The 18,268-nt window shown below is 31.2% G+C and overlaps 1 protein-coding gene across 1 annotated transcript in view; it reads right to left on the bottom strand.

Annotated features, from left to right (window-relative positions):
- The window catches only part of corn (microtubule-binding protein cornetto), an 84,575-nt gene that overhangs the window by 27,862 nt on the left and 38,445 nt on the right, over nt 1-18,268 (bottom strand). The window contains exon 2 of the mRNA XM_088259564.1: nt 11,683-11,748. The gene's annotated coding sequence lies outside the window, so the exon portion shown is untranslated. The remainder of the gene's footprint in view (nt 1-11,682; nt 11,749-18,268) is intronic.

Raw genomic sequence — 18,268 nt, 5'->3', positions numbered from 1 at the left:
CAGTTTTGCTGAAGCGAAAAATACTGATTGCGGTCGAGTTACGATGAATCCCATAGAGATGTATTAACTCATTAACGCTGTAAATTTATATTAATAGAATTTACCACAGAAAATTGGTAGTACATTTCTACTTTCGAATTATTGTTGTCTATGGTTATGTAAAAAAATGAGTCGTTTTACCTGTATTTTAAATTAGAATAACATTGTGCGAAAAACTTACTAGGGCGTTAATGGGTTAGTCACAACAGCTTTCGATATAACGCCGCATCAATCGTAACAAGTGATATGATCCACAAGAAGGAGAACGCGAAGATAGTAAAAATTAATAAAAAAAAACTTGGATGAAGTAGCAATGCATACAAGTCTGTTACGTTAGAAGAAAATTAGCATGTGCGTGTCGCATCCAAAGCAGCTGATGCCGAGGAATTGATACTAATATCGAAGAAAATCGATAGAGCGTTCGTAATTGTGTGTACATTTCATTTGTACAAGGGAACTTTTACCCCGTCTGGAACTGTGTCTGCTGTGCGCGCCCGTACCACGCCGTGACACTACATACTGAAAGTTAACGCAGCCATCAAAATTAAAGAGAGATATGAGCACCAATTTTATTGATATATTATCATTTGGGAATGGGGAAGTCTGAACATTTGTTGGGCTTCCGACTTGTCATCGGCTGGTTTAAGCGATTTATACCAGAGATGTGACTAATGAGTTACTTATTTAAATTACCTAATTGATATGATATATATCCAATCATCAATCAATACAGGTTTATCTATTTAAATATATTACATACGTAAGTCACGTATATAATATTCCCGATGAGCAATTTCCATTACTCATTTTAGGACATGGGAAAGTTTAACAAGACTGAAAAACAAATAAGAAAACACAGGGCAAATGTAAAATATAAAGCAATAAAAGGTAAAGTAAATAGGCACATAAAAAACATAAGTATCATGTTTAAAAGAAACAAAAGAGAAAATATGACTAATCACTAACACAAATATCTTTCCATAAAGTACTTTTTCAGTTCATTAATTTTGACTCCGTGACTTGTTAAACGATAATCATCATAATTCCTCCAAACTGCTGATTTAGTTTAAATATTATGTTTGAAAACATGAATGTACTTGTATGTACTTCATAAAGGTCTGCTAAATAAAATAAAAACTTACTCAAATCAACCATAGATGATGACGAAAACTAGCATGTGAAAGAAGTATAGTAGTAGTAGAGGTGTAGTAGAGCATCCGAAATTTGAATAGTGTGGTTGGCAATTAGGGATGGAATGGTGAATTTTACTCGTGTATAAAATGATCACTAAAACCAGCTCATGACAAGTCGTAGGCCCTGTAAATACACAGACTTACATATTCTTCTTCATCTATGTTGAAATATCAACAAAAAACCCTTTATTTATATGCTGTATATTTCACCTCCAATGCCCGTTACATCATCTCCAAATGGGGACAGCGGTCTTAGATGCTTCAGCTTGTTTATATTATTATAAACACTCGATATAATAAAAGTTCGTGCATGTGTTGCCACTTCGAAGTTCGACGCGGAACCGAACGAAAACTAAACGCGAAAGTGCACGCGAGGGTCAGTGGAGATTGCGAACTGATTGGCTGTTCCCAAGGTGAGTGAACAAAATCCGATAGTTTTTAAACCAGAAATAGCAAAAAGTATTATTCTAGAACATAGGTCGGCAAAGCGTGGCTCGGGAACCGCATGCGGCTTTTTTTAAAAAACAGGAATATATGTATATAATTTATATTTGATGCAATAACTTCGTGATTTTCCATTTTATAATTAAAATATAACTATGTTTTGAAATCACTATAAATATTTTATTATAACTTAATTATAATGTCTACCAGTTTCGAAGCTAAACGTTCCTGTTTCAAGACGGATTAATATTATTATAAAGGTATTAATAGTTTAAAACAGTCTTGAAAAAGAAGCGGTTAGCTTCGAAACCGATAGACATTATAATTAAGTTATAATAAAATATTTATAGTAATTTTAAAACAAAGTTTATATCATTAACAAAAAGACTTCAATTTCCTACTACATATTTCTGTGAGCCTAAACGGCTCATTATTAAAAATAGGTATTAAATTGTGGTAGAGTGGGTTCGAACTCACAAACTCAGACTGAAGAGTCCGCGACACTGACCACGGGACCGCAACCCGACACATTTGACCTCTTAAGTACGGCCCCGGCACAAGTATCCGCGGGAAGGCTCTTCGACTTTACATATTCCAGCAAAAATTAATTTTGAAGCATGAACCTTATTAAAAGCAAACTGAGAAATCATCTTATCGACGTCATGCAATCCCAATTTGATCAAACTTTCAAAGGAGATCCAAGGACATTATTCGCAATAAGTAGTATTCTATTTACAACATTTTGAGTGTGTCCAAATACTTGTTCACAAAATCTGGATTATCTCCAATTACAGGAGTTATTTTAATAATAAAAATGAAAATTATAAAAATGAAAATTATAAGCTTAAATAATAAAAATGAAACTGGTATTTTCTGGCGTTTCTCATGTGCGTGATTATAATCCAGGATTTGGACCTCACATACTAATATAAGAGTTTCTGCTTAGTAAAAAGCTTCTTTACATCTCACCAATAGATGTCTCTAGTGAAGTTCTAGTGATTCAAGAACAAGGTTTCTAAATTGGTTCATATATAAAGAACTTCCAAGAATTTGAGTAGTGTGGTTGTCAATAATGGGTGGAATTGGTGAATGTTACACGTGTGTAAAGTGATCACTTAAACCAGCCGATGACGGTCGTCAGCCCCGTAAATGCCCAGACTTCCATATTCTTCTTCATCTTTGATGAGATGTCAAAAAATAAGTAGTATTCTTATAGAAAACTATCAATAACATCCTTATTGATCGTGGAATCAAGTTTTATTGGATGTACCTGCAATTTAATGAATGTCTAAAATTATAACAAAAGTGAACTAGAATTGCAAACAAATTTAGCTCTCAAGACATTTTTCAATCGTTGTTATGTGCATATTTTGCCGACCACTGTTCTAGACCCAGACTTCCATATTATTTTTTTTATTCATGTTTTACTTAGTAAATACCACTATTTCATTACTATTAAACCTAAATTCAAAATGGATAGATTTTACCACAAAGCGACTGTTGAATCAATTAAATAAATTCCACATTCTTATTTATCTTTGTTGAGGTATCAATATAAAAAAAGCTACTGATATGTTCGTGAACTAACGATCGCAATAAAAATTATACCGACAAGAATAGCTTACCAATTGTAATAAAATAATTATTTTTATATTTCGATTGCCATTAATTAGGGCGATTGGCGTCCGTGACCCGGTCTCGCCTGGAAAATACGTTAAGCTTCAGAAAGCTTAATAAAACATATTATCAACAAATAAAAGTAACCGCTAATTAATAAGTAAAGCGTTTTATTTCTTTAAATCGTGACGTCAAAATAATACGACTACCTACATCGTCGCTTCTCTAATTAACTGTTGTAACTGACATATTTGCGGAGTCAATTAATAACAGTTTTATTAATATTTTGTAACTAAGCTTCATACCTGTCTCAACTCTAACCGTTTAAAAGGATAACTAGTAATTAAACAATTTTATGTAATGATATTTTATTCACAACATTTTAAGTGTGTCCAAATACTTGTTCACAAATATGGGTTTCTCCACTTAGATAGTTGTTTTATATTTTGATATCTCAGCATAGATAAAGAAGAATATGGAAGTCTGGGCATGTACAGGGCTTACGACCTGACATAGGCTGGTTAAGTTGTCACTTTGCACACGTGTAACATTCACCATTCTATATTTTATTTAGCAGATACCCTTTTATTTGTAAACACATAAAATTTGTGCTTGAAAAATAAAATCACTTGTGAGTGAAAAATATAACGCGAATAACCGCAAACACAAAAAGCTATTCTGTTAAATTTATGCAAACGCAGATAATATTTTGATAGAAGTCTTCATCAAAGGGGAATTATGAAAGAGTAGTACCTAGTTAACAAGTCAATGAAATTGTATAAATATTTATACAATCTTACAATATAAAGGCTGAATTTTTGCTAATAAAAGAGCAAACGTGATAAAGTTTACTGGTTAAATAAATACGATAGTCACTTTTTTCTCTCTTTCATCTCCTTCAGCTATTTTTATTCCAGTGTTTTTAGAATACTGAAAACAAACGTAGCAACCTCCATATCACTATTTTTCAGATATTTTTCAGATTAGGATAATAATTGATTAAATAAATATATACAAGTGATGTTTTTATGCAACACTTTTCTACAAAAGATCATAACATTTACAAATATAAATTTATACAATATTGTGGTGGTAAGGGATCACTTAAGACATTCAAATAGTTAAAAATATTAGTTGAGGATTCTTGGCGGAACTGCATTTTATATAATAAAATAACAACTATGTAATTTTTTCCACATACTTTCCACGGACTGGTCTGATGATGTCAGGTACGACGAAACCCGGTTGCTAGTCAAATAAAATTCATGTGGAAAAAATTAAATAGTTGTTATTTTATTCCAATTAAGGATGAATTTATTGAATTGGAATTTTATTTATTTGTATTTAAATTAAAAAAGTTAAATATTAGTGATTTTATTATTTACAAAAATACTTAGATTTCATACTATTTCTGTGAGCCGAAGCGGCTCATTATTAAAAATAGTTATCACATTGCGATAGAGTGGGTTCGAACCCAGAAACTCTGACTCAAGAGTCCTTACTTATTTACTTTGCGGAATTCCACAATTGATTTTTACAAACATATATCGAAACATAAAATTTACTTTGGTGATTAGTTATTTCGCTCTCCGAAAGCATTGTCAAACTGTGTTAATTTTTTTGTTATTTATGTATTATTTGAGTTTAAATTTGGTTAAAGCAGTCAATATAAATATCTGTTGTTTTTTCGACACAGTTTGGCAGTGCACTCGCGGGGCGAAACAGTTTTGACTTATTTTATCAATAATATTAGCTCGGAGTTGACTATGTTTGGTTCCAATACCCCCACTTGTCTTCCCTCTCCACGTTCGGTGCTGCCGACATCCCCTCATGTCTCATGCAGTGGGATCGCAATACGTGCTTCGAAAAATTCCGAGTATCTAGATAGATATTTTTCTTGTTACTTAAGAGACATTGAATAATGAAAAGCGGGCTAAAATACGACAATTTCACGGCTGTGTCGGATCGATATTCTTCAATCAGGCGCCCGCCCGAGCTCGCTAAAGGTTAAATTATTAGGATTTATCTGACTGAAATAATATCGATTTACGGACAGAGCTATTTGTAATGCCACCCTAAAACTAACTCCTGCGCCATTCCTCGTTAAAATTATCCCCCCAGGGTCCTGTTACTTTAAACAAGAATCCCAAGGTAACGTGGAAGAAACAACTTAATTATCCGTTATACTACATAATTCACAGTATATTTTAATTACTTGAAAACGAAAATCACGCTTATATATAAAAAACGTGTTTTTCAAACGTTATGTCAAATATCGCAACAGAAGTATATCTATAGAATTCGCAAAAATGTGTACATCAAAATATTGTCAAATATTTATCTTGAAATAACACAAGATTATAAATAAATTAATCGACAGATTATTAAGCATGGTAAATAATCCATCACCCTAGTTTTAGACAAATACAAGTCTAAAAATTTATTTAATTACGTGATTGATTTTTCAACTAGATCAAGTATCGCGAGATAAACATTGATAAATAATTTGTTAATATTTTTCAATGCTGCAAAGAATTGTGTTTTTTCTTTCTTTTTAACTTAAGAACAGACCTATAGAAAAGTCTACTACCGAAACGACTAGTTTTGTTAATATTAATGTAATTGTGTAAATGCTATTTATCAGAAGTTTTACTAAAAATAACAGTGTTGTTCCGTATAAGTTTAGTTCCGAACGGAGGGGAAATTTAACTTCCACCCTTATACCGAGAACAGGGGTGTTACGTAAGTAAGGTCACCTTCATATTATGGAGTAAAATGTTTGAATATGCGGGTACACAGTTCATAATCAAATAAAGGGAGAATGTAGTAATGAACACGCAGACTGGACTTGAAATCGCATAGCTCAATGTATTTTTTTTTTTAAATAAAATATTTGTGTTTTTATAATTTACACAAATATTTTAATTTCATACTATTTCTGTGATCCTAAGCGGCTCATTATTAGAAATAGGTATCAAATTGTAGTAGAGTGGGTTCGAACCGAGAAACTCTGACTTAAGAGTCCGCGACACTAACCACGGGACCACAACCCAGCACAATTTACAAACGTGATGAAGCTGTGTCTCAGTGACTAACTAACTAACCATCACGCCGCTTCCTGGCAGGGGTAGGCAAAGAGAGAAGAACGCACCGCCCTGTCTTTGGAAACATACTTCGCCCCTTCCACATTCATGCATCTCCTCATATTTTATTTTGACTACTCACCCGACCGCTTTCAAGTATTTGAAATACCTCAGTGACGTATGCATTATATTAGAATTAAGGAAAAAGTCCCTAGAGCATTCTATCATTCGACTTATTTTTTCTTAATAGAAAAGGCAACGGGAAAAAGTGTGAGTGATGCATTTTATTTCTTTTTTGTATTTTTCCTCTCAAACGTTTGCTTTACATACCCCAAACCAAAGGTTCGGGAATGTTCAATTCCTAAATACCTATTGAAGTTTTACTTGATAAATACCACTATTTCTAGTATAAATAGTGGTATTTACCAAGTAAACCTTAACATAAAAATGGATAGATATTACGAAAATTCAAAGAATCAATTAATGAAATCCTAAATATCTTTTGCAATTGGTGAAATCGAGCAAGTGGCCCTAATTTTGCAGTCAGACGTCTACCCAACTGCGCTACAGGGTCCGTCGCTGTCTGTCGTACAAAAATGGACAGCACAAAGAAACGCGCCATTCGAAATGGTATGGGGAATGTTGTTAATTAAAGGGAACGCTTAATGAACCGAGTCGACGAACTCCGTTCAGACGACATACAATCCAACAATGCAGTAAAGAGTATTTAAATTAAAAAGTAAACTTGTATAAGGCTATTATTGATTTTATTCACGTAAATACGACTAGTCTCGAGATGATTTTTGATTTGATCATTTTGAGTGTTTCCAATTACTTGTTCACTAATTCAACATAGATGGCTGTTGTGAACTCATATGTAATTGTGCCGTGAGTTCGATCATTTATCTAGGAGTTCCGAAAATTTGAGTAGTGCGGTTGTCAGGGTAAAATGGTGAATGTTGCGCGTGTGTAAAGTGATAACTTAACCAGCCTATGACGGGTCATAAGACTTCCATACTTTTCTTAATCTGTGCTGAGGTGTCAAAATGTAATCGTGTTTTCATTAATTAACACGAAAGTGGTATTGAACAAGTAAGTATTTTATTTTTATATTTAAATCATGTTATTTCACATAGTTAAGTTTAAATCAATAGAGCATTAATGAGAGATTAAGAAGTTTATTGAGACGAGCATAAGTATGAGTAGTTACAAAGCTTACAACCTGTCATTGGCATGTTTAAGCGATCACTTTATATACTGTATACCATTTATAATTCTACCCACGATTGACAAATACATTACTGAAATTTTGTCAAGTCGTATACATGTCGCAAATGACAAAACGTTTTTATTCAGATAAGACTTCATGGGCTTCACGATGCGCCCATGAGGTAGTATTTTATGAAAATGGCGCTATATTTAAATTATTTTATCCAAATTTATCACTATTATTATTACTACATCGATATTTTATTTCAAAATATTGATGTCTGAGGGCAGTACAGCTTAATAGATAAAAAAAAAACGCTTTGACGTTCCGTATAAGATAATATCAATAAACAATATGGATGAAGGAATATATTTAAGTATTATTTTATTTATAAATGATAAACAAGATAACATTGTATTAAATTAAGCTTTGTTATTGTTGGAGAATTAATTCGTATGCTTTGTGATAGCGCTTATCATGTGATATATATAAAAAATATATACAAAACGGTATCTCAAATATTTAGATTATTAAAAAATTCAATATGTATTTTAATTTGACAATCGATGTTACACTGCGTCGATGTCGCGAAATTTGTCGCGAAAAGGGGATAGAAGAATGAGAAGAAATATGTATAAAAATATAATGTATGTTAAGAGTGAATTCAAAAATATCTAAATGTTTTTTGTTGTATATGCATATTCTTAAAACTTTATGTATACTTAAATAAACATGATTTTAGTCTCTCAATACATCGAACTTTGACAGCCATCGGGCATCGCAACTTTGACAGCCATGCCATCGGGCATTATGAAAAATGACAAAAATGACGTCAGAACTGGTATCATCGACGAAAATGGCAGTTGGTGGATGAATTCGTAAGAATTTCGTTATGTTGAAAATTAGTCGTTACATATTATTAAAAAATACGTCAAGGTTAAAAAGGCAGTTAACTGCGAAAACGTTTGTGTTCTTCGATTTGATAATATTATGATAAAATTAAATTAAAAATTGTATACTGTATACAATTTTTGGCATGGCCTTTGTATACTGTATACAAAATAAACTATTTGTGGAGGTCGTCACACAAAAAGTTACATGTCCAATATTGCACGAAAAATCATTTTTATGCAAATCTGTTCTGTTTACTGTATTCTATCGAAATCTTAATTAAAGTTGCGACAAAACGTGACCAATCCTATGTTAAACCAATATGAAATCATTAAATTGCACCAAAAGGTAACAATTTCACAACCTAGAATTCATAATTACTTAAAATTAAAATAATTTACAGTGAAAATGTAACGTTTTGGTGAGGACCTCCACATTTGTTATACGGCATTTCGCAGTACAGCCGCCTTCGCTGTAAAACTGGGGTAACACATCTCGGGTGAGGTGAGGCATCACTTGTAATATTTAAAAGCTCGGAGTAATGCGCCTAAATCAATTACGAGTTGTTCAGAACCGGCCGAACGAGTGCAACTTTCATTACGGCCATCTCGGCCCCGATACGGGATACACCCGCGGGTCTTCCTGCTGCACTATTCCGAACGGACGATTAATATTCTAGTCCCCAAACATGCAGGTGTTATATTATCTGCCTAGTAAGGAAGCAACCTGCCTATGTGGGTTGGAATCACAGTGAAAATATAAAAGCTTTCTCAAAGGTGTCTCAACTTTAAAAAAATGTGTTTTTGTTATTTACACAAATATTTCAATTCGTACTATTTCTATTTCGAGTCTAAGCGGCTCATTATTAGAAATAGGTATCAAATTGTGGTTGAGTGGGTTCGAACCGAAAAACTCTGACTTAAGAGTCCGCGACACTAACCATTTACTTTGCGGAATTCCACAATTGATTACATATTGCTAACATTAACCGAAACATTTATTTTGTAATAGCTGTTTCGCCCTCCGAAATAATTGTTAAACTGTGTCGAAAAATGACAATTACTCTTATTTGAGTGTAAAATTTCATTAAAGAAGGTTAATATTAGTAACCACGGGACCACAACCCAACGCGAACTTGTGAAGCATGTATCATTCTTCCATATTTTTTTTCATAAAAAAGTCCGAGCATCCCAGAGCTTACATCCTGGCTTAAGCGATCACTTTATACACTTGTGTAACGTTCACAATTCTGACCATTATTGAACATCCATGTTCCATTGATTCTTGAAACCTGTATATATGCAACGGTCCTAGATTCTTCCGCATACCGATAAAGTTAATGCCATTTCGTAAGCTCTGAGATACTTCCATATATTTTCATAAAAAAGGTAAGAATAATACATGTTTCATATCAATTTGAGATCCCTACGGATGAGATGTCAATTTGAAAGGTGTATTTATTTTTAAGGCTTCTGTAAATCGAGCTTAGGACTATTACACTGAGATGGACCAATGATATATTTTGATATTCAAGTAAGTGACGATTCTCATTTTCCCCTGACATTTTGGCGGACTTCCGCCTAGTTTATATAGATCAATAAACAAATGTAAATAATAGAAATTTAAATGAAGTTATTGGAGATTTATGATTTGTAATAAAATTACGCATGGCCCACGCTGACTCTATTTCAACCAATAAAATTTATTGGTGTCGGAGATTGAGTTCCTAAATTGCACCAATTGCAGATAATGGGATCATTTGCGTCCAGCGAGCAATGAGGAGGTTTGACGAGCGGCCAATTGGGTCAGGAAGTGACCTCTGCAAACAGATAACTATCTGTGCTTAAAAAATAATATTTATTTTCTACAAGAAACTTTAGTGGGCGATCGTTTGCTTTGATGAAGCACTTATACGGCGTGTTCTGCTTTGAGTGGTACACATTGTAATAGTGGTCAGATATCATTATAAACTAATAAAAAAAATCTATTAAAAAACCCTCAGACATTAAATATGTATGGAGTTGTACAAACAATGCTCTCGGTCAAATACTATTCCTGAAATTCGTATATTGTTTATATATTTTTTGAAATATATGTAGTTGAATCATCGATTTAATCGCGTGATTCACCTGCGATATGGACACGATCAGTAAGTGCCAAAAAAGGTTTTAATATCTGCACATGCGCATTGAATACAAATATGATTTAAAAATAATACTAACTAACGCACCTCCGTTGAAATAATGCCGAAATCTTTTAAGTAACGAAGTATCCGATACAAGTATTTTACTGAAGGAAATGAACACGTTTAATTTAATTTGCTAAATTAACTTAATTTGCTAAATTTTTTGTCCGCCTCCGTAGTGTAATGGTCAGCACGCTCGGCTACCGTTCTGGAGGTCCCGGGTTCGATTCCCAAGGGGGGTAAAATAAATATAAGTGATTTTTTCACAGTAATATTTATTGAATATTACCATGGACTGGTACCTGAAGCGGCGGGCTGATCACCTTTCCTTCACGTGTAAACGATTAAGATAACACTGCGTTTATATGACACAGTGCCCTATGCACCATTGGGGTGCGGATAAGGGTTTTATATTTTATTATATAAATTAACTTACGTATCCCACAACTTGCAATACCAAAACGATGCAAAATATCGTCTGAAGAGGTCTCAGTCAAACGCCTAGTTATGGCATTTAGCGAAGCAATTGTCACAAAATATATTTTTATGTGTTCTTTTAACAATAAAAAATCAGTGTTTGATTTTATATTTCATATATAAATCAAAATGAAGTTCTACAAATTAAATGCCGTATCTATAAATAGCTTCGTATGTCTTCCATTCTTCTCTCGGCCCTCAACATTCCGTCGTAATACCATAAATTATTCTACCTTTTTGTCAAAGTATTTTAACCTTATAACTTTATCTTCATAGCTTCGTGTGATTTAATATGAATAAATAATGATAATTGTAATGTAATTACGTGTGTTTTCTTTTAAAATACATATAATGATTATTTAAATAATCGATCCGATAAAAAAAATTAGCTTTTTTGGACACACGCAATTTTTTTTAAATCGCATCAAGGATGCGACGATCCTTCATCATTTCATGATATCCTTGTATATACTTAAAAAATAAATAAGAACAATAAAGGCATACAGTATGTATTATTTTTGTATTTTTATAAATAAAACTTACTTCAGTGAAAATTTAAAAAGGATGAGCCAATACCGTCAGCTCTATTAAGTTCGTCCCAGGTGCAATCTGAAAGGAAAAAAATATAAAATATTATTACACAGCAAGAAATTTTATTCGCTATGAGCAAGATGAGAAAACTACATGATCATAAGTCAAGCTCCACGATATAACCTGAATTTTCACGTGCTTTCCGGCACGATCACTCATAAAAATGGATGTTGCCGGATTTATAAGGTTGAACAAATTTACCGGCAAAATATGATCGTAAAATTGAAATACGTATATAAATCGAAAATAAATAAGATATTTAGTCGTGGTACTGCACATGTGCGCATGTCTCAAAAGCAGAAATAAAATGTTCATTAAAATGCCTTTTAATGTGTTTTTAGCCTTAAATTGACAAAAAATAACCTTAAATTACTACAAATGTGTGTGTGGATGATACTCATAGAAAATTGCTACATATTTAGAAGCAACGTAGTATGTTCATAGATATTTATTTAGCTATAAATTGTTTTTACATATTTTTTTTTTTACAAAAATGTTAATAATATTTGTATATAACCACTCGGTGAGTGGTAATATAATAATATTATTAACATTTTTGTAAAAAAATAAATAAGTAAAAATGACTAACCACAAAGCAAATGCTTTAAATATTAATAATATTGGGAATAATATAAAATGTTTACTTACGAATGGTATTTACCAAATGAATGAAGTATTTACCAAATTATATTTTAACTCTAAAAACTATTATTTTTAAATCTTTACCGTACATCCCTGATCTTGTAAGTAAAGAGTATATGGTAAAATAAATACGTATGAAAATATTACATTTCGATCCTTTAAATATCTCTTTTTGCTAGACGTTTGGCTCAATTGCAAGATTCTATTAGGAAATTAGTTCCGGACTAATTCCACAATTCCACGCCTTCACTGCATACAATTTTCCACGGGTTGGGTATTAAGGGGATTTAACTCATTACTCAGTCTGTATTATAACCGCCCCTATTGTCACACAAACGATATATTATTTAAATTTTTAATTTCGTGTGATAAGCGTGGCTAAATGAAAATGTCTTCATATTTGCTAAAAAAAATAGCCATTTTAAATTATGGAAAAAGTTATGTAAAGTAATATTCGTGTATTATAACATACAGGCCTTACATGTGTCATAGCAATTGTAACGCTTTGTTTTCGATATAAAAATATGTCGGCGGAAAAGGGAATAATTTAAGCTTATTTTCTTGAACTTTCAGGGCATTCATCGATAAATATCGGGACATTTCAGGGTGGTTGGGACACTACTGTCAATAATGAAGATATCCCCCGACGTACCGGGACGGATGGTAACACTATATGAAGTATTTAAACATAGTTTGGATAATATTTGCAAGATGATATACCTTGCGTAGATCTCAAATGAAGAAGCAATAAGTAATACCATATACGTAATAGAATTGGGTACAAAGGAGTTTTCACGAGTTTTCCTCTCTTACACGCATAATCAATTTCGTATCATAATCGTAGGGATTACATCAAATTGCCTTTTGTCCGACGATATACTATTCTAGTAAACGATTCTCGAAATAACATAACATAATACAAAATTTACGTATTCATTTGAAATCAAACACAGATTTTTTGAGTCTACTAAGTAAACTACTAAGCTAACTTAGTAGACTCAAAAAATATGTTTGATTTAAAATTCAATTGAAATGGAGTTCTACAAATTAAACGCCAAATCAATAAATAAATAATACAAAGTTGATATAAAAGTTAGGGGTTATTTATGAAAGCCGTTAAAAATAAAAGAATCCTTACGATGTTATTTCTGTATGTTTTTTAAATCAGTGTTGTAAAAATGAATTCTGTAATAAAATAAAATATTACCGTAAATGCTGACAAGATATTCTAGCTAAGAGCAAAGGTTTCCTTCAAAAAATATCTAAGATTTTATTACAAACCCGCACAAATATGACCTATTGACGTGCACATTTTTTTATTATGATGAATATTTAGGGTATGCTTCAGTCATAAATATTATAAAATCAAACCAATGCTACAGATGAGTGGGTCGTTTTTCGTACAATTCTACTGGCGACGATTATTTACTACCCCTAAGTAAATTTGCATAACCTTTCGATTTGCAGGAAACGCTCGAATATTTGCCCGAGTGAAAAATCTTACATTTCCATGAGAAATCCTAATATTATGTTCCCAGAGTTTACGCTATTTGACATAGATGACAAGGCAAATAGGTCAACCAAGATATTCCTCAATATAAGGATGAGGATATATATATATATATATATATATATATATATATATATATATATATATATATATATATATATATATATATATATATATATATATATATATATATATATATATATATATATATATATATATATATATATATATATATATATATATATATATATATATATATATATATATATATATATATATAATATATATATATATATATATATATATATATATATATATATATATATATATATATATATATATATATATATATATATATATATATATATGTATATAAATATACATTTTTATGATCATATTATTTTTCCAGACAGAAAATTTTATTAAATATTTCATTTTCATAATATGGATTTTTGGAAAGTTATTCAAATCAAACCAGATCCAGTACCAACCATTAACATCGTGAATGAATTTGAGTAGGGTAAAGACCACGTTTACTCGTATTGTCACTTTGGGTAGATTAGTTCTGTCAATTTTGATTTACAACTAAACTATTCTGAATATCAGGTAATTTATTATTTTGCCGTACTAGCAGTATTTTGTCGAACGAATAGTTCATTTTCATTTGAAAGTACATATTTCTAATATTCAAAGTTTTTAATAACTTTTCTAGATAAAAGTAATTGTAAAAATAAAAATTGACAAGTGCAAAGCAAAACATATTATGCAATCATGAAAAAACATATTTAAAAAATCAGTTTAAAAGTGTGTGTATGTATATTTGCACATAAACACCATTGCTACAACGATTATATGCAGAATTTTAATCAGTTTAAAAAAGTGTGTGTATGTATATTTACACATAATCACCATTGCTACTACGAGTATATGCAGAATTTTCACTGCATAAAAATATATATATATATATATATATATATATATATATATATATATATATATATATATATATATATATATATATATATATATATATATATATATATATATATATATATATATATATATATATATATATATATATATATATATATATATATATATATGTATATTTTTTTTTTTAATGATACAAAGATATTTATTCAATGAGAACAAACGGAATAGAATATTAATTCATGTAATATCAGGTAATATTTACATAATGTTTCAGTGGTGTCCATAATTGGAACGGTGTCAATAATACTCCTGTTGACGTCAACTTTTTAAGGGTCACACTTACCACTTAAACTAATAAGGCGCTAATAGTGAAATAACTAACAAACAAGCCATCAAGTATAAACTAGTGTAGGTATGTATTTTGAAGACCCAGACAGGGCATACCGGTGAGATAAAAGACCGTAGACGATCTTAGGCTTAAATGTCCAATTTAAATATATAGATAAGTGTAATTAACTAATTATTATAATTCTGATCGTGAAAATTCTCCTTCTACGCTTACGAATTAAGGTCACTGAAGTCATTTATATAACTTACATAAAATCTGGTACCAAATATATAAAAGTACGTTTAATTACAATTTTAAAGGCCATGGAAACAATTACAGAGAAACTAAATTAATCTGCGCCGTGAGGGGATTTAGCTACTACAATAATTACTTAAGGGAGAAACGGATGTAACCCCACAACCGTTTATATGAAAAAATTGCCAGAGGGCAATAAAGCATTGCCGCATTCAAATGACGATAGAGGTCAAATATCTGCGCAAAACAAAATGTATAATGGTTTTTTCTCCTGAAAACGTAATTTAAGGAAATCGATTACTATATTATAACACTCTCCTTATCATTCATCGTTTACTTAGTGTAATACACTTAAAAATACTACTTCACGAGTACCAGTTTCGGAATAATTATTTCATCGTCATGTCAAATTTGACCTGATGTTCTTTCTAGTTTACCAATTTTAAAAGTTTGTGTTAACTAGCAAAAGAAGTCCGGGGCTTTAATAAGATGCTATGCCCTATTTACTATTGGTTGCGGATACGAGTTAGTAGTAACACTTTATTTGTAAATTATTTTTCATTAGAATATAAAGTAAATAAAAACTTAAATGCGAAAGGAAAAAGTTACATTTTTTCATAAATGGATTTATCCAATCATGAAAATAAGTTCCTGAAATATTGTTACATAATCTTACTACGGTGAAGACTACGATGTAAACGGACAACACAGCGTAGTATTTTAATACTATTCTTCATACCGCAAACTCTTTCTTTACGTATGATTAAGTAATAAATTAGATTGACGTGGATTCTATTTTACTGACGTACTCCTATTAAAAACCTATCATATTTATTTTCAAAGTAATTGATAATCACAGTATTAAGAAACAAAAAAAATAACGTGATGGGTTTTTAATAGTAGGTACTAAGATAATACAAAATTCATTCACGGTAATAATTTTTTAGTAAATAAAAAAAGGTAATTTTATAAATAAATTAATTAATCATTCATAAGTAAATAAATTATGTTTAACAAAGTATCTTTGAAAATGTACATATAATGTTGCTATGCCCCTTGATTAAATTTCGCTGGTTGATATCTTAAATTTGAAAAGCCATGTTAAAATATCCATAGTAATGTGCTAAATGTAAAATACACCGATTTTTGTCCAATAATTATAATTTTAGACTTGATATTCTAATAAATTCAGGTTGCAATATTACAAAAATAAAACTTGAGCATACGACGTTATCTTTATGACGTTCTCGCGAGAAGGGTCGATATTTACGATAAATATGTTAGTCATAAATAATATAAAACATATTGCGTAATAAAAACAAGGTGGGCGAGAGAATTTCTGTACGTTTTTGAGTATAAATTACTGGAGCAAAAGCGTACGCAATATTTCTAAGCGTTTGCCTTTGCCTCCACCCCCAGCCTCCTCTCACTGACCACCAGCACCATCCACCTCGAGCAAAAAGGAAAATAAATCTCAAAGCAAAATGACCAATTACCAATTACCAACCAGAAAAATATAAACAAAAAACATTAAACAATTCGACACAAACGCAAGTGTTCGGAATAAAAATGAGACATTAATTAGAATATTCATGATTATAAGCATTTGTTGATAGAATTCCATTGTAAAATTTATTCGTATTGTTGTATAAATATAAGAAAGAAATACATGTTACCTGGTAAGACGTATTTCTTTATTGAAAAATAAAAAAACGGACGAAATGTTGATAAAGATTTTTTAATTCACATTATTTTGAGTGCGTCCAAATTCTTGTTCACAAATTATGGATTTTGCTCGAATTTGAAGTTATTTACATCAATATTTTTTAAATATAATTTTATTCAATTTCATTAAGGTTTCTACACGTAAAAAATTACTAATTTCAACCACAGATGGCACCGAAGACGTAGAACGCGGAAGATGTTATTCATTTGAAGCATAAATAAAAATTCCTAAATTCCGCGTAATGTGGTTGTCAATCAAGAATAGAATGGTTAATGATGCACGTGTAAAAAGTGATCACTGAAACCAGTCTATGACAGGTCGTGAGCCCTGTAAATCCCTAGACTTCCATATTATTCTTCATCTATGTCGAGATAAATAAAAATATATTATAATTTATAAGTACATACACAATTTTTGTTTCTAGTATTGTTAGATACCTAATTTATACTAAAACATTTGTTTTCGTAGTTCGCCGTGCTATGAAACCATAATAATAATAAAACAAGTTATTGTAAGTAATTAATTTAATGATTCTGAAACGGCACGGCTCACGGAATGGAACAAATGGCAAAAACGTAGTAAAAACACATTATGTCATCAGACAGGCAAAAACAGTCAGGAGCCGGGGTTGATCAGTAAATCAATACTAGGGTTGCTACCAAGAGACTTGCCAAGAGTCTTACTTGACCTTATGCAGCCGGAGATGTGCCCTCATGTCCAGGTCAATAAATAATGAATTTTAGATCTACCTATTAAAAAAAAACTTACCACCATTAGCGATCGCATGATAAAAACTAGACAGGCAATCGAATTACAAATTCCAAATGAAGATTTCTTTAGTAGTCGTTGGGTGATTCTGTTTTAAAGATGCGATTATTTAAAGCTAATCAATGCTCAAATTTGGTTGCCATTTGCGTATACCTACATATCTAGCTTCTAATATTTTTGACGATTTGACATCAAAAACTTATTTTTTGACATCTAAGAGAGACATCGAAGATTCCATATTCTTCATCATCAAAGATGAAGAAGAATATGTAAGTCTGGGCATTTACGGGGCTGACGACCGTCATAGGCTGGTTCAAGTGATCACTTTACACACGTGTAACATTCACCAATTCTACCCATTATTGACAACCGCACT

This window comes from Brachycentrus maculatus, unplaced genomic scaffold, assembly GCF_059751285.1.
Source record: "Brachycentrus maculatus isolate JH-2025_06_01 unplaced genomic scaffold, ASM5975128v1 h1tg000118l, whole genome shotgun sequence".
In the NCBI taxonomy this organism is placed as follows: Eukaryota; Metazoa; Arthropoda; class Insecta; order Trichoptera; family Brachycentridae; genus Brachycentrus; species Brachycentrus maculatus.
Note: the sequence above shows the minus strand (reverse complement) of the source record. Positions and strands in the feature narration are given on the sequence as shown.